Source organism: Meriones unguiculatus, chromosome 4 (assembly GCF_030254825.1).
Source record: "Meriones unguiculatus strain TT.TT164.6M chromosome 4, Bangor_MerUng_6.1, whole genome shotgun sequence".
Classification (NCBI taxonomy): Eukaryota; Metazoa; Chordata; class Mammalia; order Rodentia; family Muridae; genus Meriones; species Meriones unguiculatus.
Window position 1 is genome coordinate 41,968,384 of NC_083352.1, and position 21,602 is coordinate 41,989,985.

Consider the following 21,602-nt stretch of genomic DNA (forward strand, 5'->3'; position numbering starts at 1 on the left):
TGTATGATTGCTCTGACATGCATTAATAATTTGTATTATTTAAGGTTGTATTTCATATTTAAGTTCATGTTACTTTTTGAGAAAGGAAAGAAAGAAAATGCTCCCTTCTTTTTTTGAGCAATGGAAATTGGTTAAAGGAAATAAAAGCATTTACAAAACATGAGATATCATGTATTGCTCTATCTATTCTATGATTTCCTTGTCTTTGATTTAAAATATAGTTGTAGGGTTCCAGGATCATTGAGGAAAACAAGATTATAGGAATCAGAGGAGATAAAGGACACTTGGAAAACATGGTCTACTGAATCAACTAAGAACAGCTCATATGGGAACACAGATACCGAAGGGTCAAGCCTGGTGCCTGTCTGGGTCTGCACCAGGTCCTCTGCATGTATGTTTTGATGTTGGGGCTTCGTGTTTTTGTGAGATGTCTAACAATTGGAGCAGGTGCATCTCTTACTCTGTTTCCTGCTCCTGAGACTCTTTTTCTCCTATTTGTTTGTCTTACCCAGATTTGGTGTGACTTTGCCTTGTCTTATGGTATTTCCCTTTGTCATGTTTGGTGGTTGTCTCTTGAAGGCCTGCTCCTTTCTGAAGGGAAACAGATGGAGATTGAATATGTAGAAAGGGGCATGTGCTGGGAAGATGGAAGAAGCAGAGAGAGGGGAAACTGTGCTCAGAGTGTATTATATAAGAGACAAATCAATTTTCAGCAGAAAAATGAAAAAAAAATAGCATACAAGGTTTCAGAGTGACTATTATGTATACAGTGTTCTGTTTGCATGTACACCTGCAGGCCAGAAGAAGACACCAGATCTTATTATAGATGGTTGTGAGCCACGATGTGGTTGCTGGGAATTGAACTCAGGACCTTTGGAAGAGCAGCCAGTGCTTTTAACCTTTGAGCCATCTCGACAGCCTAGAATGACTATTAATATGAAGCTCTTCACAGACATAGGAAAACCAAACTCATGAGCAGGCCTCCCATTTTTTCCCTTTTCAATCTGTGGTGATATGTTTTATAGCCACAAAACAAGCCAAAATTTTTCTCTACAGATTTTCTAAATAGCTGTAAATTAACTGTGGTTTTGTTAAAAAGACTAGACGGTGTTACTTAATTTTTTTTTCAGTTTCAATTTAGTCTTTTCCTCTACACACACACAAAAAAAATTCTATTCAAAATAGTTCATATAGCGTCTTGTCTTTGTAATCAACTTAAAACTAGAGGAAATGACTTCCCTCCAACAGCAGGATACCATTTTATTAAATTCAATCAAATGTTCTATTTACACACTTCAATCCTCAATAAAATCCAATTTTATTATTTGAAACCTATAATCTTCAGCGGAATTGAATAAGTGTATTTCACCAAAGCTGAGCTCTCTGTGGTATTAATCAGCTAGATAAATTTAGAGAGAGAAAAATAGGGGGTGGGCAGTAAGGCAGATCTGGTGGCGTCTGTGCTTTATAAGACTGTTTTGTTCTGTTTTTGAAACTAATAAGTTTTACATTTCATATCGAAATTCTGATTAGTAAATATCACATGCTGAAATGGAAATGTTTTCATTTTAATGAAGTTGCATTTAGCACGACCAGGGTTTCATGGTGAGCACAGAAAGAGAATACTAATATTTCACGATAATGAGAATAAATAATCATCCTCACCTGGCATTACATGACAGAGATCATCCTGTTAGAAATTCTAATAATTTTATACGTAAAGTATAAAATATAGTAAACTATAAGGAATAAAGGAAATGGCACCTCATTGCAAGTCTTCGAAATAAGCTTAAGTAAATCGTGCCACTAACTGAGTAAGACTCAGTGCGTGTAACTCGGGCTGTAATCTCTTCAAGCATTGCTGTGCTTGGCACATCCCTTCTTCATGCTGTCTTTTGAAATTTTCAATGGACTTACCTAGAAAAACCTACAGCGAATGTTCCTACTTTGTTAATAGAGCAGAGCAAATAGCTCTGGATTATGAGTCAGATGCCCCGTTTGTAGTCATGGTTTCAGAGTTAAGTACCTGCGTGACTTTGAGCATGAGATTTATATGCTTGGCAAGGAAGATGCAATTTCCCATCCCTCACCTCTACAAATAGGCGATTCTTATTTATGCTATTGTGATGCGATTCAGAGAACAAGTTCAAATTAGCTAACACAGCGTTTGATTACTCAACTCTTAAAGTTTGCAATGTCAGTGGCCTGAGAGGCAAGTTCCTCACCTCTCTCCAGATAACCTTGGTAGCTTTATGAGTGGTAATCTGAGGCTTCTTCACTAACTCAGGTACAATCTATAAATATCTGAGCTTCTGATTAGCAAAGTGGAAGTTCATCAGTATATAAAAATGTAATCATGTAGATTTAATATAACCTTTGAATGATTATATCTTATAAACTAGAAAAGTAATATTCAGAAATAATCCTGAATCTTATAATTAAGAAAATACAAGCAAGTCATTAGTTCAGTTGGTAACCAATGATATATTGGTGATATTTGTGTGCAATACATAAGTAAATGAGAAATCATGTAATAAAGAAGATGCCTGGCTTTGAGCAATGTTCTTGAAGTCACTTGCATACTAATAGCAGAAATGAGGTCCTGAACTTAGCTGACTCAGTGGAATATTTATCTTCCTCTTAACTATTTCTAACATAAAAAGACCTTCACTATATTATCCAATAAAGTAAATATCCTCTTCCCATACACTGTCATTTAGGTTTAGATAAATAGATACAACCTTGTGATACTAAGAAAAAACAATAATTGTAGACTAAGAAGGCAATCAATAAACCAAATGTGTTAATAGATTCAAAGTACTCTTTAAATGTAAAAATATAAATGTTGTGAGCTGTCCTGTGGACGCTGGGAATTGAACCAGGGTCCTTTGAAAGAGCAGGTGGTACTTTTAATCACTGAGCCATATCTCTAGCCCCTAAGAATTTATTTAATTTTTATTTTATGTACCTTAGTGAGAAGGTATCAGATCCCTTGGAATTGGCATTACAGACAGTTGTGAGCTGCCATGTGGGTGCTGGGAAATGAACCTGAGTCCATTTGGAAGAGCAAACAGCACTCTTAACCACTGAGCCATCTAGGCCACAGAGGAGGACATTGCAGTCAGTCCTGAAGAGACATGATAAGCTAGGGTCAGATGAAAGGGGAGGAGGACCTCCCTTAACAGTGGACTTAGAAAGGGGCAGGAAGGAAATGAGGGAGAGAGGGTGGAATTGAGAGGGAATGAGAGAGGAGGTTACAGCTGGAATACAAAATAAATAAACTGTAATTAATATAAAAAATAAAAAATAATAAAAAAGCTAAAATATATATTTATAAATCTTTATTACTAAATGAACAGACTGAATTATGATAGCAGTGAGATTTTAAGGTACAATAACAAATGTATAGTTCTATATGTAAAATGAAACATTTAATTTCTTCTTTTTGCTTTTCTTGTAGGGAAGTCAGAATGACACATAGTACAATGACAGAAGATGTCATAGAAATACTTAAGAAAATGTTATTGAGCCAAATAATATTATTTGCTATGCATATCACTTGAATGTGTGTCTATGTATTAATTTGATGATTAGAATATTACGTCATAAGACATATCTTCTTAAAAACTGAGTAAACATGAGATTGCAAAATTACCTGGATAAATGGTAATCAATAAATATATGAAGATACAAGTGAAATAATATAGTATTGTTTTGAAATACTTAAAATTCTGATACCTTATGGAATAATTTATGTATTATTATTGTCATTTAAATTATGGAAAGATGCTTTCAATTCCTTTTCTTAAAATATGTATTTTTAAAATATATTCAAACACTGATGTATTTTATTAATATGCCCAGTAAAATATTCAAAGATTAAGTTAAAATAATTAATATTAATATTATGTTAAAAATTTAGATCATTATATTCTTATAAATATTTCCATCATATCAAAATATAAACTGTCTCTTTGAATAAAGCTTTCCTTTGCTGAAAAATAGTTGTATCAAGAATGAAGAAAGAAGTTACTCAATATTTAATACTATCTCTTACTGAATCCATCAAGATAGCAAAAAATAGATTTTTATAGAGAAATTAATTTGAATCTTATTCTGAAATTCAAAACTACGTTAAAAAGGTCAAAATATTCTGATCAGGAACTCTGCTAAAAGTAACCTACCTCCAACCCCAAAGTACATAATATATAACAATTTATGCTATTTGTGCAATTTATCTGTAACAAACTGTTTTCTCTGTTCTGAGGTGCCTATGAAGACATTGCTCGGTTAAGTAATATACATCATAATATAGCATTGAACTAATAATGATAAAGGGTAGGTACTGTAAACTGACTCTCTCTGTGGCTTAACTATCATCAATTAAAATAGGAGGAAGCTAGAGTTGGGGGATGGCTCACTCAGGGAAAGGTATTACCACACAAACATGAAGACCCACATTCAGATACCTAACACCCTTGTAAAAGGTCAGATACGTCTTTGCACGCCTGTACTCTTAGAACCTGGGAGGCAGGAAAGAGGAGCCCTTAAGAGAGATGGGCAGCCTAAATAGACTAACAGTGAGAGAATGATTCAGGTTCCGTGAGTATCCCAGTGTCAAGAAGATGGAGAGCAATAGAGGAAGAGACCCACTGTGTGCCTCTGGCCACCAGCCCCTCATGTACACTTGTGCACTCACCAAATATGTATACAACTGTAACACACACATTGATGTATTAATGATATGAAGCATTTATTAATGAAATTATAACAATATTGTTTTGTTAGAGATTAGATTAGAGTATAATATCATAAGTCTATTACATCACACACAAAACACATGCACGTACACACATACACGCACATGTCAAACCACATGGATTTGCTAATAAAATCAAGTTTGGGAAACTGGGTCAATATGACAGCATCATCATAGCTGTGTGCTGGATTTGAAAACACCTCTCTTCTTTTCTTTCTGTTTCTATCCCTGATTTCTTTCTTCAATAACTTCAATAATTTGTTTGTGTTCTAAAACATAAAACTCTGTGTGACTTGTGGAAAATTACTAGACCTTTTATCTACCTATATTTGTAAAATAAAATACGACATTTAAAGTTAGTATTTAAGTTCTTGGTAAATCAACAAAATTGACCAAAGGTATTTTTTAATTTTATTTTTTAATTAATTAGTTTTTACTACAGTTTATTCATTTTGGATCCCAACTGTAGCCCCCTCCTCCTTCTCCTCGCAATCCCACCCTCCCTCTTTCTTCACCACCCATACGCCTCCCCCAGTCTACTGATGGGGAGGTATTTTAAGAAGTATGAAGATCAAGAAAGAAATCACAAACGACACTCAATCAAAGTATTAGAAATATAACTAGAGTAAAGAATCTATCTTTTAAAAATAAGTTGCAAAGAAATGTTCCCTTGGTAGGAATATATATATAATATTCTTATATATTATATATATAATCCTATATATTTTATATATATATAGGATTTTAGTTATATATATTCCTATATATATATAATCCTATATATATTATATATATATGATTTTAGTTATATATATATATATGGACTAAGGTTGGTCTTATGCTACCTATTTGAAAATTCTCCATATATTAACAAAAACTTACATTTTTACAATATACACACATTTAATAACACTAATAGTTTGAGAATAACAACTTATCACTATCATGTTTCATTTAATTTAGAATATGATATTTGCTAATAAGGAATCTGAAATGAAATAATACAGCTGGTAGAACGACACTTTCTATAATGATTTTGCGTGCTGTTCGTCTTCTTATTTTATATTGCAAGTTTCCACTGAGTGCTAATAAGTGCATGCCACTGAAGAGGTTTGCACTTAACATCTGTCACTAGCATCCAGCAACTGCACCTACAGGGAACTGTCAGAGAGATTGTTATTCTCCTTTGTAACACCCTGAATCTGTCTCACATCATTTACATACAGATAGTCACAGGCATTCATCATTTCATTATGCTGACGACTTCACTATTCTGATGTGTAATGTCTCTTTAATGAGCCTCAAAAAATACAATATTCCTTGATTTATGACTGCTTAACTGAAAAATTATACAAATTGGCAAAACCACTCCTAATGTATTTTCATTTTTTCTCCACGCTACACTTATACTTAACAGTGACTCATGTGTTCAGATCATGCTTCTTTGAGAAAAGAAATGATCAGGATTTGAGATAGCATGAGTCCCACTGTGGTTGATGTGAGTTGTTGAAGTTCTGTGGGAAAAGAGAAGAGTGCCCACACTAAAAAGTGGCGAATGCAAATCAATTACTTTTTATGCCCCCCCAAAAGACTGTATATTGGACATTTTACTTTCTATTATCACACTGATAATTCTTCCTTGAAATTAGAGAAGGCTATCTCACTAATGTTTATTCATTTTTACCCTGATTTGGAGGAATATATTAAGAGCTTTGAAGTCTAGGAAAAAAAAGGAAGCAAAAAAACAAACAAACAAACAAACAAATAAAAACCCAACCAAAATAAAATAAAGCAAGTCAAAATATAGAATGTCTCTGTGAAAATACATCATTCATCTTTGTCTTTCTCCTTCTGGGATATTTCACTCAGAATGATCTTTTCTAGATCCCACCATTTGCCTGCAAATTTCATGATTTCCTCCTTTTTGATTGCTGAGTAGTATTCCATTGTATAAAAATACCACAATACTCACTTATATAGACCTATAAGATATGATAAACATAATGAAATCTATACACCTAAAAAAGATAATCAATTGAGCGGACATGGGGTAAGATGATCAATCCTCGTTTAGAAAGACAGATGGGATGTGCATTGAACGTATGACAGGAGTCTACTGAGGGCATCTGAAAGACTCTAACTAGCAGTGTTTTCAAAGCAAAGACTCATGACCAAACCTTTGGCAGAGTACAGGGAATCATAAGAAAGAAGGGGAGTTAGTCTGATGGGGAAAGGATAGGAGCTCCACAAGGACCAAATATATCTGGGCACAGGGTCTTTTCTGAGACTGACATTCAACCAAGGACCATGTATGGATATAACCTAGAACCTCCACTCAGATGTAGCCTGTGGTAGCTCAGTAACCAATTGGTTTCCCAAAGTGAGGGGAACAGGGACTATTTCTAACAGGAACTCAATGACTGGCTCTTTGGTCTCCCCACCCCCGAAGGGAGGAGCAGTCCTGTTAGGCCACAGAGGAGGGCTTTGCAGCCAGTCCTGAAGATACCTGATAAAACAGGATCAGATGAATGGGGAGGAGGTCCCCCCTATCAGTGGACTTGGAAAGGGGCACGGTGGAGATGAGGGAGGGAGGGAGGGACTGGGAGGGAATGAGGGATCGGGCTGGGATACAGAGTTAATAAAATGTAACTGATAAAAAAATAATAAAAAAAATTAAAATAAGTTAGAAAAAAAAAGAAAATACATCATTCAGAAAGAGAAAAAGCCAGAAGTGATTCTGTGCTAGACAAAAAGCTTGTAAATTAGGAAAACAATCTCCTTCTTCTGATTTAAATGTAGGACCCTTCTAGAAGGCTAGAAGGAAAAAGGCATCACTAACCATGTTTTTTGTTTGTTTCTTTCTTTCTTTCTTTCTTTCTTTCTTTCTTTATTCCCTTGAAAACTACCATTGCAGGTGATCAAACACATCCTATTCATGTTTGAAAAACATTTCTCCAAAGAAACTGGTCATTCTTAAAATAAGAGTTACAAAGCAGTACAAATTGTTCTTATACTGCTAAATTTTGAAAAAAGAAGGCTTTTGAATGCAGGTAAAAAAATCATGTTAGAATGAACACTGTATATAATTATAGGAATAACTGACGTCAATAAATGAGCTTATGATTCAGCATGAATAACATGAACAGAAATAGGACAAACTTTAGGAACTGACATCCTTACCCTCAATGTCACCCTCCCATAAGTGTAGCTTTCATTCAATACATCTGAAATTAATTGCACTTTTCAGTTTCTAAAGGAACAGGAAATGGCTAATTTAACACAGAATCATCAAAAAAGAGTGGTACTGCTTAAATAAAAGTAAGCACAGGATGATTTTCATTTAAAAACAAGTGATGGGATTGCTTATAGAAACTTAAATATATATGCAGTATAGACATCCTTACCCTGTGGGAAAACGTCCATTTATTAAATACACATAAAGAAATTAGTTCTCTTCCTTTTAACACTAGACTTTCACTTCCTTGTTTGATTAGGGCCTTTCAAGCTGTCTGTAAATTTCTTTTAGTTATATCCAAAGTTGTGAGAAATCAACTAAGACTTGAAAAGGCTGAGAAGGCACAGAAAAGTAATATGATTTTATTAAATCAGTACTCTAGAAGGCAATTGAATTGATTTCATAACACAAAGAAATTCCTTGAGTGATCATCTGTTGTATTTAGTGTAACTTTGTACACGTGTGGATTTATTAAATATATCTATATCTATATACTCATTTTCAATAGAAAATTTCAGAGTGGGCATGTCATTTTGCTAACCATTAAACCCAGTGTGAGTTATGATCTCCTTTTTAAACTTCATAGTTATTAGCATTTTGTGGACAACACTAATTGGAGACAATGCATTACAAAAGAGCACCTGAGTTTGGGAAGAATATGTGTTAAGTTCAGAGGACTTGTGGGAAGGGCATTGTGAGTAGTCATGATCAATGTGCGTTATTTTTGCAGGCTGAAGTTTTCCAAGAATAAATAATTAAACAAATAACAATCACATTTTTCTTTATTTGAGTCAGCTCAGGAATGGGTTATGATAGTTTCACAACTCTTTGTATTTAATCTGACTTAGGGAGTTTCCCTTTATTCAAGGGGCATATTCATTCAAGGGGCATATTTATGAGGATGTTTATTCTTGCGGTAAAAATGATTCCATGTGGCATTTTGCTTTGGCTTCATACTAGAGCTCCACATTGCTTACAAGAGTTAACTGCGTTATACACTGTCTGTCTCAAAAAATTCAGAGCATCTCTGTATTTACCATATGTTTATAGTTCTCCAATCAAATAGATATCATTTCCAACGTTTTTGGAATTAACTCATTGTCTATTTTTACCCTTCATGAAAATGGCCTGACTTTCATAATTTTTCTGTTATAATTCATAATTTGGGATAATTGTAAAACTCATGGGAAGAATAATGTATCATCTCCCCTATCATGGTCACAGACCTGCCTAAAGCCATATCTAACATTTCCTATACATTCCAGTATTAGATGATGAATTATCTCTAATATTCTTCATTAATGAGACTCACCTGACTCCAAGTAATAGTAACGAGAAGTATAATAATAATAATAATATACAAAGTATTTTACAAACATTAAATTACCTAGTATTTCTAAAAACACATTTAGATTAATATGTCCTTTATTAACATTTCAGGGAAAGAGAAGCTGTAGCTGTAAAAAATTGACTTTGCCAAATTATGTAGCTATCTTTTAACACTGCCAATGTCAACTTCAACTCAACCTTTGAAACTTAAGAAAACTTTGAGTTAGTGTCCATCTTTCCTCAAACTCTATTTTCCTGGTAATCTTTATATCTCATCCATTAAAGAAGCAACCAAAAATTATAACTCACAGAAGTTAACAAATAGAAATGCTTTTTTCCATCATCCTTTATGCTGTAGGCGAAGCCTTCTCTACTCACTGAACTTGCTTCAGTTTATTAGTGTGCTTTCACTTTTTATTCTAGCGTCATCTTCCATAAGTCTGCCTGTACTAATTAGACCTTTTCAGGGGGAACAAAGCTGTCACCATCAAGCCAACAACTCCAAGGAAAAGTTAAGATTTTAATTTTTAAGCTGGTCTCTTCTAATGGGATGATAATCATCTGTTTCTGGTTAAACTGTCTTGAAATTTACTGACTCTTCTGTTTCTGTTTTCTTGGTGCTACCTTTTTCTTTTTCTAATTAAAAGTCGGTATTCCCCAGTTACTGATTTCCCTTACAGTTACTGATGCATTATTGACTGTGTAAAAATCTCACTATATTTGGCAATATAACATGCCCATATTTCTGTGGCACATGCTCTACAGCTTCTTAACAAACCTGTTCCTGCATCTACATTTTTTACATCAAGATCAGGGTTCAAACACTAAATTAAAATGGGGATCTTTCCTCCATGCTCCCCTTTCTTTCCCTTCCTCTCCCCTTTTTTTCCCTCCCTTTCCCCCTGCAACATGCACACACAAAACATTCCATTTTCTCTTTCTGCATCTACTTAGCTGATACTCAGCATGAAATAATTGTACATAGTTCCTTTCATTTTTCTGAATTGTTTTCTCACTGGTTCATTTTAGCATGCTCAGCTTTTACACTGTGTGCGTGTGTGTGATTTTTCTTCTGAAATCCTGAACCCTCTTGACTTCCCTCATATGATTTCTTAAACCTCTCTGACCTTGTTGTTTGAGCCTCTAACCTGCATACCACATCCAGGTGAACTCACTTTAGACCCCACTTTCATGATTTCTTGTCCCATAAACCTAGTACATCTTCCCAGTTTGCTCCTAATATTTTATGCATGTCTCTATGCCATCTGGTATTTTGAAATAGAAGTAAAGTGCAGCCAGTGGTTAAGTGCATGACCTCTTGATTCTGCTTTGTGCCATTTACCAGAAAATGGCTGGCTTGACCCCTCTTAGCCTCACCCAGTATCTATTCTCACAAGGAGAATGGAAACCATACCTAGTACATGAGCTGTGGAGGAGCTGTGACCAAGTAAATCAGACTGAACAATTTTTGCTTATAAGTCATGTGCAATGTACTAATATTGTTGCTATCTTAATGTTTACAGAAGCTCTTTACTTTGGAGTTCTCAACAAACAGTAAGCCCTTTGCAAATGGAGAATGCTTTTAATATAATTGAACACTAAACAAAGCAAGGGTTCATGCGCAGTGTTGTAACCATAATATGGCTGTTTATATAACAGTGTTTTAAAGAAACTACAAATATTGTGTGAACACACTCCCTAAAAGTAAGAGTAAACACATATGTAAAATGATAATCACTATGTGGCCTGGCTCTATATTAAAGCCTATGTGTGATTATTTTTCCAAAGAAAGAAGGAGCTGAGGGTACAAATTAGGCTGCTACACATTCAAAGAAAGAGCTCTGTCATGTGTCTGTGCTCCCCAGAACTCAAGGTATAATTTTTAGGACTGGTTATACTGACTCCCTGGGAGACTTCAAAGCACAAACTGAATGCATACTAGCCTCTGAAGGAAGCTCTCATCAAGAACCAAAATTCCATGATTGCCAAGAACATACTTGTCTGCCTTCACTATGTCAATCCATGTGGGAATTTTTTGTAGACCTTTAGACACCTGCACTAACATCTCTTTACCAGCTGAGCAGGGAATTACGGAGACCATTCTTTTCTCTAGGCCAGCAAGTTTCATGACATGCTAGATTCTCCTTCTGTCACATAAGCTTTTGCTCTGTATGTTACCAATCTGTTTCAGGATTTCCTTGGCATTGAGGTAGTCACATTTATGGGGAGTCATTTTGGATTCAGCCATCACTGTTTCGTTGGAGCAAATGAAACCGGGGAATCTCTTTCTCCAGTTGAGTCTTTTGCATTTAGTATCACAGAAGATAATAACGTCTTGACTTATTTTTATTTTTTGTAAAGATCTTAGTCAATTACTGGGGCACCTGGCCACTAAGCACTCGAGTTCAGGTCGCCTTCTGAAAAATGAAAGACTATATAGATGATAGAAGACAAATTAAAAAATATATTGAAAAAGGATTTTTCTCATCTCCGTTATAGTTTTGTCTTTGCTTTATTCCATGATTAATAATTAGAATATTATATTATTTCTTAAAAAAACAATAAAACATACTAACATCACAACCATCAAACTGTGAGTATGGAAAGGTATATGGTATAAGAAAACCGCTTGTTACAGGAATAAGATATGTGATTTTATTTTGAAAAAAGAAATCTAATCAGACATGGTGGTATATACCTCAATACCAATGCTTGGGAAAATGAGATAGCTGGACATCTGCCTGGTCTAAAAAGTGAGTTCCAGGCTAGTTGAAGAAAGCCACAATAACCCAAGAGAAAACATATACATACTTTTTATTTTATTTTTAAAATATTAGTTACAGTTTATTAACTTTGTATCCCAGCTGTAGCTAGCTCCTTCATTACCTCCCAATCCCACCCTCCCTTTCTCATCTTCTCCCTGTTCCTTTACAAGTTCACAGATAGGGGAGGTCTCCTCCCCTTCCATCTGACCCTAGCTTATCAGGTTTCTTCAGGACAGTCTGCAATGTCCACCTCTGTGGCCTAGCAAGGCTGCTCCTCTTTTATCGAAATTTCTAATACCAACTTCATCATGGTTCTAAGTGAATTTATATTGGATAAAAGACCAATGGCAAGAATTATGTGTATCTTCCATTACTTGTAAAGAGTATGTGAACAATGTGATTTAGCATTTTGTCTTAGAGATTTTTTAAGTGAAGCTTTCCAAGATATAGATGACATAGAGAAAATATGAGACCAAATTTGACAAATAATATTAAGAAAACCCTAGTAAGAGGTACAAGGGCTGTCTCTGACATGAACTCAGTGGCTGTCTCTTTGATCACCTCCCCCTGTGGGGTGCAACCTTGCCAGACCACAGAGGAAGATGATGAGACCACTTCTGGTGAGACCTGATAGGCTAGGGTCAGAGGGAAGGGGAGGAGGACCTCCCCTATCAGAAGATTAGGTAAAAGGCCTAGGAGTTGAAGAGGGAAGGTGGGTGTGACTGGGAAGACAGAAGGAAGGAGGCTTCAGCAGGGATACAAACTGAATGAATTGTAATAAATAAATATATAATTAAATAAAAATTTAAAACCTGTTAATAAATATTTTTCAAAGTTGAGCCAGTTTTCCTATATAATATGTTTTGTTTTGAGTATTAAATTGTGTTTAAATCAATCTCTTTCTTCAGGTAGTCTCTGAGTACATATTTTTCTGTAGTAATGGATAGATAAAAAATTAAAAAAAAACAGAAAAGATAGTCTAATTTTATTTGTCCATTTAAACAATAATGTAGATATAACGTCCAGGTCTTGAATATAGGTAAAATGTTACCATATATGTGATTCTCACATTTTGAAACTGCAGACCTAAGTAGCACTGTGTAATACATAGAGTTCCTATAAATATAGAGCCATAAATACAGAATTTCAAATGCTTTATTTTAAATGAATTTCAAAAGCAAGTGCTCTACTTCTGAAAAGACAGGCTTTATGTCAAGCACTTATAATTTGTTATTTTTGAAAATTTCCTTACATTAATATCGTATTTTCATACTTCTCATGCCTCCCTCTCATTTCTCTGAAGAATTCTCACTTTCACTCTGTGATCTTTCGGACTAATATAAGAAGTAAAACCTAATGCATATTATATCTAAGTATATATTTGTTTGACATTCAAATCTGCAGCCATCAGCTAAGCTGAAGCCATGTCAATCAGATATATTGCAAATGATCTGGAATTGAGTATCAGCCAAGTTGTATACGTATGGATTCAAAGCCTGATGAATCCATTGTTACCTGGAATCTTCAGTATTAAATTCAGTCTCTCTGTGTTGCTGCCTAAGGTCATGCTTTCATCTGAAATTCACAGGATCAAAGACATTCTGACCCAGGATAGACCAGATCACAGTCAAACACAAAGCAGCTTTCAAATTCAACATTTTTACCAATCATAAGATCACTTAAAACTAAATTACATTAAAGTGATTTGGGATGTTAAGTGGACCATCCATTTACTTTTTGTTTATAGTTCAAATAAAGCCTGTAGGCCAGTTTACAATTTCTTTTTTCTGTAAGTGTGGAAAGGTTTCGTGTCCGTAGATAGCAGAGGTTGTGAGAGAAAAACACATGCTAACCCAATTAAGCACAGAATGGTACTTCCATTAACTGAGCTGCAGTCACTGGCACTCTCATCGATGGAAAGTATCACAAATTTTAAACAGCTGACCTTGTAAACACCTTTTATTTTAGCTAATCTTTTATACTCTAACACCTACTGAATTTCTTAGTCAGGGAAAGCCCGTTTCTCTTTTATAATGATTTTAATTTCTCAGCAGAAACAGTCAGATAACCTAAACAGTTTCTATCAAAGATCCCTTTGACAGAAAACATTTGACAATTTGTCCTTTATTTTGTTTTTATTAATACTTTTCCTAAAATTAAGTGAGTTTATTATCAGAATGTCTTTCAATCTACATATTACTGTTCTCTTATCACCTTTCATTTCAAGAGTTTATAGAATTCTGCAACTAAAAAACACATTTTATTCTTCAAGTTTGTGGAAGAATTTTACATTTAATATTATCAAGTGATTAAAAAAATAAGTAATCTTAACTCATTAAAAAATACTTACAGTTATCCACCTCTGTGAGATGCTTCAATGTCCCATCCAGAATAAATGTCACAGGAGAAGGATATCCACAGGTTATTTTTATTTCTTTTCTTTAGTTCTTATGATTGCTGTGCTCAATTCTAAAAAGAAATAAAAAATAAAAAGAAGTTTTACTGTGAAACAAAATGATTTTTGTGCAAATTATACTGAATTATTTTTCTGAACACAATGATTCTAAATACTGAGTGAATATATAATGAATAATTTTTAAAACAGAATTTACATATGAAGTAAAAATTATCAGTTACACTGAACTTATCATACTATTTCTATGAATCAAATTAAACATCACATTTGACCTCCAAAGTAAGACTTACAATGAATTTGAGGAAATTTTAGGCATACATACTTTAATAAGCAGATCTATGATATTAAGAAATATTCCAAGATTTCTTTCTCTTGCTAAACGATTATCATAAAACCAAGTGAATATAATTTGGTAAAATAAGAAATGAATTTTATTGGTAAGACAGAGGTTGTTTTATTTTTCTCTATATGTAAGTTTATGTATATAGATACCCTGTTTAACAAAAAGTACATATTTGAATACTGTGTGATATATTGAAGAAAACTGTGAAAAAGAAATATCACATTTTGCAATGTGATTACTGAAGAAAGCCAAATGTCTGCTTATTTTTCTTTTTTTAGAGTCTAATTTCTGATATGCAATGGAAAGGAAAGAAACTTTCTTGTGCTTCAGTTAGATGTCAATCAAATCAAACAGCCAGTATTAATGGAAAAGATACACACATAAGATTATGATTTGTTAGTAGATGACTGTCACTGGCATTGCGTCCAAGGGATCCCAAATTCTAGACAGGTATGAAATAAGTGCACGACATACTCAAGCCCCTCCCCAAGAGAAGATATTCTTGGTGTTTCTATCTTGTGTTACAACATGCTGATTAAAAAAAATATATTTTGCAATAAAAATTAACATTTAAATATTTTTTTGGTTTATTGAAAAACAGTTGTTGCAGATATTTCTCAGCACTTAAGAACATTTTCTACACAACTCAGCTTTACCAACTGAGCTATCGAAGGCCCCGGGGTCTTTTCTGAGACTGATACTCCAACCAAGGACCATGCATGGAGATAACCTATAACCCTTGCACAGATGTAGGCTGTGGCAGCTCAGTCTCCAAGTGGGTTCCCTAGCAATGGGAACAGGGACAGTCTCTGACAGGAACCCAGTGACTGGCTCTTTGATCACCTCCCCCTGAGGGGGGTCCAGCCTTACCAGGCCACAGAGGAAGACAATGCAACCACTCCTGATGAAGACTGATAGGCTAGGGTCAGATGGAAGGGGAGGAGGTCCTTCCCTATTAATGGACTGGGGGAGGGGGGCAGGACTGCAAGAGGACAAGGGAGAGAGGGCGAGATTGGAGGGGATGAGGGAGGAGCTACAACTGGGATACAAAGTGAATAAATTAAAAAAAAAACATTTTCTAATTTTGCAGAGGTAGTAGTTCAGCATCCTACCCCAGCATTGAATGGCTTACAGCTGCCCGAAACTGAAACTTCAGCTCCAGTGTTCCAGACACTCTCTTATGGAATCTATGGGGACCTGTCCTCACATACACACACTTACACATACATAATATTAAAAATAAAATACATCTTAAAAATCAGCTTCAAACACATAAATTTCACACCATCCTTTCTACCAGCCAGGCCAGGTATTGATGTACTTAATCTCCAGGAGAGCTAAGGATCATCCCAGAGAACAGTACCAAAGTCAGTTGACTAGTAAATTTATCCTTGAAATATTATTCACAATGAGAGCAGACAGCTTTAAAAATCTAACCATATGGTACTACAAACAAACAATGTATCTATCTGTCAAGGACATTACTAATATCAGTCTACAGAAGTATTGTTGTATTTTACTTTCTCATGAGCTGCTATGTCTACTATGACTTTTAATATAACATCAGTCTTTTTTCTGACGTATGATATTTTCTTAAATTTGTGATCACAAAGCTTTCAATCTTTCCTTTTTAAAAAGTCTAAAACAAAAAGGGGGAACTGTAGAGAGCTGCGGAATGCTATGCCTTAAAGATGGAGCTGGTTTCTGCCTTCCACCTTCCCGATGGTGAGTGCTCTTTGTCACGAACAACTCCACATTTGGCTAAGGCCGAGGATCTGGCTTGCTTCCATGTATGTGGACCTATCTGCATTGCCCCCGTGGCACGCCTGGGTTGGCTACCCAGAGGCTATTTAAGCTGTGGGCTGGCTTTCCCCGGGGTCCGAGGATTGTTCAATGTTCCTGAATAAACTGCATTGAAAAAAAAAAAAAGTCTTGAAATCTTTTCTACATTAATAACACTTTATACAAGTTTTAATACAAAAAGATCATTGCAAACTCCAAGTTTCTGAATATTTTATCATCTTATAAATTCAATTATAATTTTCTTGTGTTTGTTCACATTTTCCCAAATATATATGTAAATATATTTTTAATATGTTATTTACCTTTATTTCTGTTAAATATATTATAATTTCTGATAGCATATATTTAGGTGTTTATCTTTTATTTTTACCTTCCTTATTACCTTTTTTGTTTTTCATACAATATATTTCATCATATTCTTTTCCCTCCCCCTAATTTATCAAGATCTCCCCAAACTTTATATTCATCTAACTTCTTATTCTATCTCTCTTACTATCTCAATAAAAGAGGAAAAAGCATATTATGTTAAATATATATGATATTCTAAATAATTATTTATTGCAGTTTTTTTTTTTTTAATCTGCTGTTTTTCTAAAAGTTTAGTCTAGCTATATATACCCATAATGGTGGCATATACTTCTCCAAGAGTCTGAATTTCATGAAATGTTTCATCCGTTACTTTGTAATTGTTTCAATACAACCAAGGACTATTAATGGAAAGGACCTAGGCCCCTGCTCAGATGTGGACCATGGACATCCCAGCCTCCATGGGGATATCCTAGTAAGGGGAGCAGGGGCAGACAGAGGCATGAAATCAATTTCCTGCTCTTTGATCACCTCCCCACTGGCAAGGATCCAGACAGTCCTGATGAGACTGATAGGCTAGGGTCAGATAATAGGGGAGATGGACCACCCCTATCAGAGGTCGAGGAAAGAGGCAAAGTGGGGAAGGAGGGAGGGAAGGTGGTAATGGGAGGAGATGAGGAAGGGGGCTGCAGCCGGGATACAAAGTGAATAAATTGTATTAAGTAATAATAATAATAAAGAAAGAAAGAAAAATCTTTCAATGCATCATTGCACTTTGATTTCACTGTTTTAACAATTATTATAAGAACTAATAAGGTAATCAGCGATGAAATTATAAGTCTAGAGGAATGAGGAAGTATATGAAGGGTTTCAGAGTCTTAATTCAATTTCCATGTTTTGCTTTTCGTTTTAATAGGTATACCTACTTTACAGTTGACTATTCGAGGATTCATTGCTAGGGTATCTGAAAACTAGTTACAGAAGAATGAGAGAGGTGTTCTGGCTTATTTCCTATAGCAATGATAAACAACACAACCAAAAGAAACTCTCTTTCCAGATTACAGTCTGTCATTGGGGTAATTCAAGGAGAGAAATGAAATAGGAGGAGAGGCTGTAATATTGGAGGAATGTTGCTTAATGTCTTGTTCCCCATGACTTATCCAGCCTGCCATTTTATAGAACAGAAAACTACTTTCCTAGGCGTGGCATAACCTAGCCTGGGCGGGACCCTCAGAATAGTCAACAATCAGGAAAATGAACCCAAGACTGGCTCAGAGATTAATAAAATGAAGGGAATTCAGCCATTGAGGTTGACTCTTGCCAGGTTTCTCTAGTTTGTGTAAGTCGATAGAAATTAACCAACCGAAGTTGTCAGAAAATTCAATAAATATCTAATTTTGGGGAAAAAAAAACAATCACAATCACACCTAGGCTAGAAGTGAAGCAAATTTGGTTCTGATAATATAATTTCTATTGTTTCATAAACTTGGAAGAGAAAGCAAGATTATTTCACCTCCAAGATCTAGTAGAAGAGCTTCATATAAAGCTACTTTGTGTGTGTGTTTAACTCTTTTATTTTAAATTTTTATATGAATTAGTTTATTCACTTTGTACCCCAGCTGTATTACCCTCCCTCATTCCTTCCCAATCCCACTCTCCCTCCCTCACTCATCTTCTTCCTGCCCCTCTTTAAGTCCACTAATTGAGGAGGTCCTCCTCCCCTTGCATCTGATCTTAGCTTATCAGGTCTATTCAGGACTGGCTGCAATGTCCTCCTCTGTATCCTAGATAGGCTGCTCCTCCCATGGAAGGTGGGAAGGACAAAGAGCCAACCACTGAGTTCATGTCAGAGATAGTCCCTGCTCCCCTTACTAGGAGACCAACTTAGACACTGAGCTGCCATGGGCTATGGCCTAGCAGGGGTTCTAGGTTATACCATGCATGGTCCTTGGTTGGAGAATCAGTCTCAGAAAAGACCCCTGTGCCCAGATATATTTTGTCCTTGTGGAGCTCCTGTCCTCCACAGGTCTTACTAACTCCCCCTTCTTTCATATGATTTCCTAAACTCTGCCCAAAGTTTGGTTATAAGTCTCAGCATCTGTTTTGATACACTGCTAGGTAGAGTTTTTCAGAAGCCTTCTATGGTAGGATCCTGTCCTGTTTCTTATTTTCTCCTACTTCCAATGTCCATCCCCTTTGTTTTTCTAAGTGAGATTGATTATTCAGGGTCTGAGCAGTCTGCACAGTATGACTCATGGCTAATGCCGCAGTGGTAGCTCCAACAGCCGCCAATGAGATGGCAGTAACAATGGTGGCTGTAATTCCAAGATCCCTTTTCTGTCTGAAGAGAGTCATAGCGTGAGGGGCATCAATGGGCACAGGCACCCTGCGAGGCATGGTACTCCCATGGTACCAGGGCATACCTAAATTCACTAGCAAAAAAGCAAGTATCATTACCACAATTACTTGGCTCTATATGGCTAATAATGAATAAAAATGGGGGATATAAACAAACAGGTGTGGGCTTATAGGAAATATTACGAGAAGCCTTAACCCCCTCGTTGGAAAATCCTGCATCAGTTCTAGAACTAGCAGTGGTGGTGTCTGAGGTCTGAGTAAGTTCAGGAGACCATTGCCCCCAGGGGCGAGACGTGCTCCATGTAAATTGACTAACTCCATGTTTTCCTCCACTTTTGAAAGTCATTTAAGGTTCTTAAATTATTTTTTTTTCCTTTTTTGTTTTTTTTTAATTTTTCATCAATTACACTTTATTTATTCTGCATCCCCCCATAAGCCTCTCCCTCCTCCCCTCCCAATCCGACCCTCCCTCCTCCCTCTGCATGCATGCCACTCCCCAAGTCCACTGATAGGGGAGGTTCTCCTCTCCTTTCTGATCTTAGTCCATCAGTTCACAACAAAAGTGGCTGCATTGTCCTTTACTATGGCCTGGTAAGGCTGCTCCCCTCCAGGGGGAGGTGATCAAAGAGCAGGCCAATATGGAAAAAGTGGGCAGCCTTGTCTTGTCCCTGATTTCAGTGGGATTGCTTTAAGTTTCTCTCCGTTCAGTTTGATGTTGGCTATAGGTTTGCTGTATATTGCCTTTACTATGTTTAGATATGTGCCTTGTATCCCTGATCTCTCCAATACTTTAAACATGAATGGATGTTGGATTTTGTCAAATGCTTTTTTTAGTATCTAGGGAAATTATCATGTGGTTTTTTTCTTTCAGTTTGTTAATATGGTGAATCACATTGATGGATTTCCGTATATTGAACCACCCCTGCATACCTGGGATGAAGCCTACTTGGTCATAGTGGATGATATCTTTGATGTGTTCTTGTATTGGGTTTGCGAGTATTTTGTTGAGTATTTTTGCATCAATGTTCATAAGGGAGATTGGCCTAAAGTTCTCTTTTTTTTTGTTGGGTCTTTGTGAGGTTTAGGTACCAAGGTGGCTGTGGCTTCATAGAATGAGTTTGGTAATGTTCCTTCTGTTTCAATTTTGTGGAAGAGTTTGAAGAGAATTGGAGTTAGCTCTTTTTTGAATGTCTGGTAGAATTCTGCACTGAAACCATCAGGTCCTGGGCTTTTTTTGGATGGGAGACTTTCGATGACTGCTTCTATTTCCTTGGGGGATATAGGACTATTTAATTGATTTACCTGGTCCTGATTTAGCTTTGGTAAGTGGAATCAATCAAGAAAGACAGAGAGACATGCATGGTGTATACTCACTAAGTGGATATTAGCTATTGTATGTAGAGTAGACATACTAAAATCTACAGACCTATAGAAGCTAAATGACAAGGAGTACCCTAGGGAAGATGCTTAATTTTCATTCACAAAGGATAACAGGATAGACACCTGAAGTGGTAGAAGAGAGGAAACAAGATTGGAGCCTACTGCAGATGTCCTCTAAAAGACCCCAACCAACAGGGGATCGAAGTTGATACAGAGATTCACAGCCAAACTTTGGAGAGAGTGTACGGAGTCTTATGGAAGAATGGGAATATAAAAGGATCCAGAAACAACAGGACTTCCCCTATCAATGGACTAGGAAAGAGTGAAAGGGAAAGGAAATGGAAAAAGTGTGGGACTGGGAGGTGATGAGGGAGGAGGCTGCAACTAGATACAACATGAATTAATAAAAATAATAATGAAAATGAAAAAGAATAAAAAATAATGATATTCTTCTACATTCTAAACCCTTCACTTAAATTGCAATGTGAAGCACACATATTTTTTAATATTTCATGACAGGTGTGATTTTTAATATCTAAGACTGAATTTCATATTTTTCACATCAACAACTGATAAAATAACAAAAAATAATTTTAAGTTAGTTAAGTATTAAATATTTGAGAATAGAATGAATGATAAATTATCTTCTCTCACTGAAGTAAATAAGAAAAACTTTGTAGTCCTCACAATTTAGATAATTAATAAAACAATAAAATAAATATTTGTGTGTTCTATTTATAATTTACAACTTTCAGATTGTTTTTACTTGTTAATTTATTCATATTTATATGAATATGATATGACCGATATGAACATAAAGCCAATGGAAACTTAGAGAGTTTGTGCTTTTTTTTTCAGTTTTCAAGCAATTAAATATCATAGATATTTTGTTTTGTGGTAATATTTTG

At 35.5% G+C, this 21,602-nt stretch overlaps 1 protein-coding gene across 14 annotated transcripts in view; it reads right to left on the minus strand.

Annotated features, from left to right (window-relative positions):
* Tenm3 (teneurin transmembrane protein 3) overlaps positions 1-21,602 on the minus strand; it is a 2,741,632-nt gene that overhangs the window by 2,616,616 nt on the left and 103,414 nt on the right. For all 14 annotated transcript variants that reach the window (XM_060381770.1, XM_060381769.1, XM_060381766.1 and 11 more), the window contains exon 2: positions 14,439-14,557. The gene's annotated coding sequence lies outside the window, so the exon portion shown is untranslated. The remainder of the gene's footprint in view (positions 1-14,438; positions 14,558-21,602) is intronic.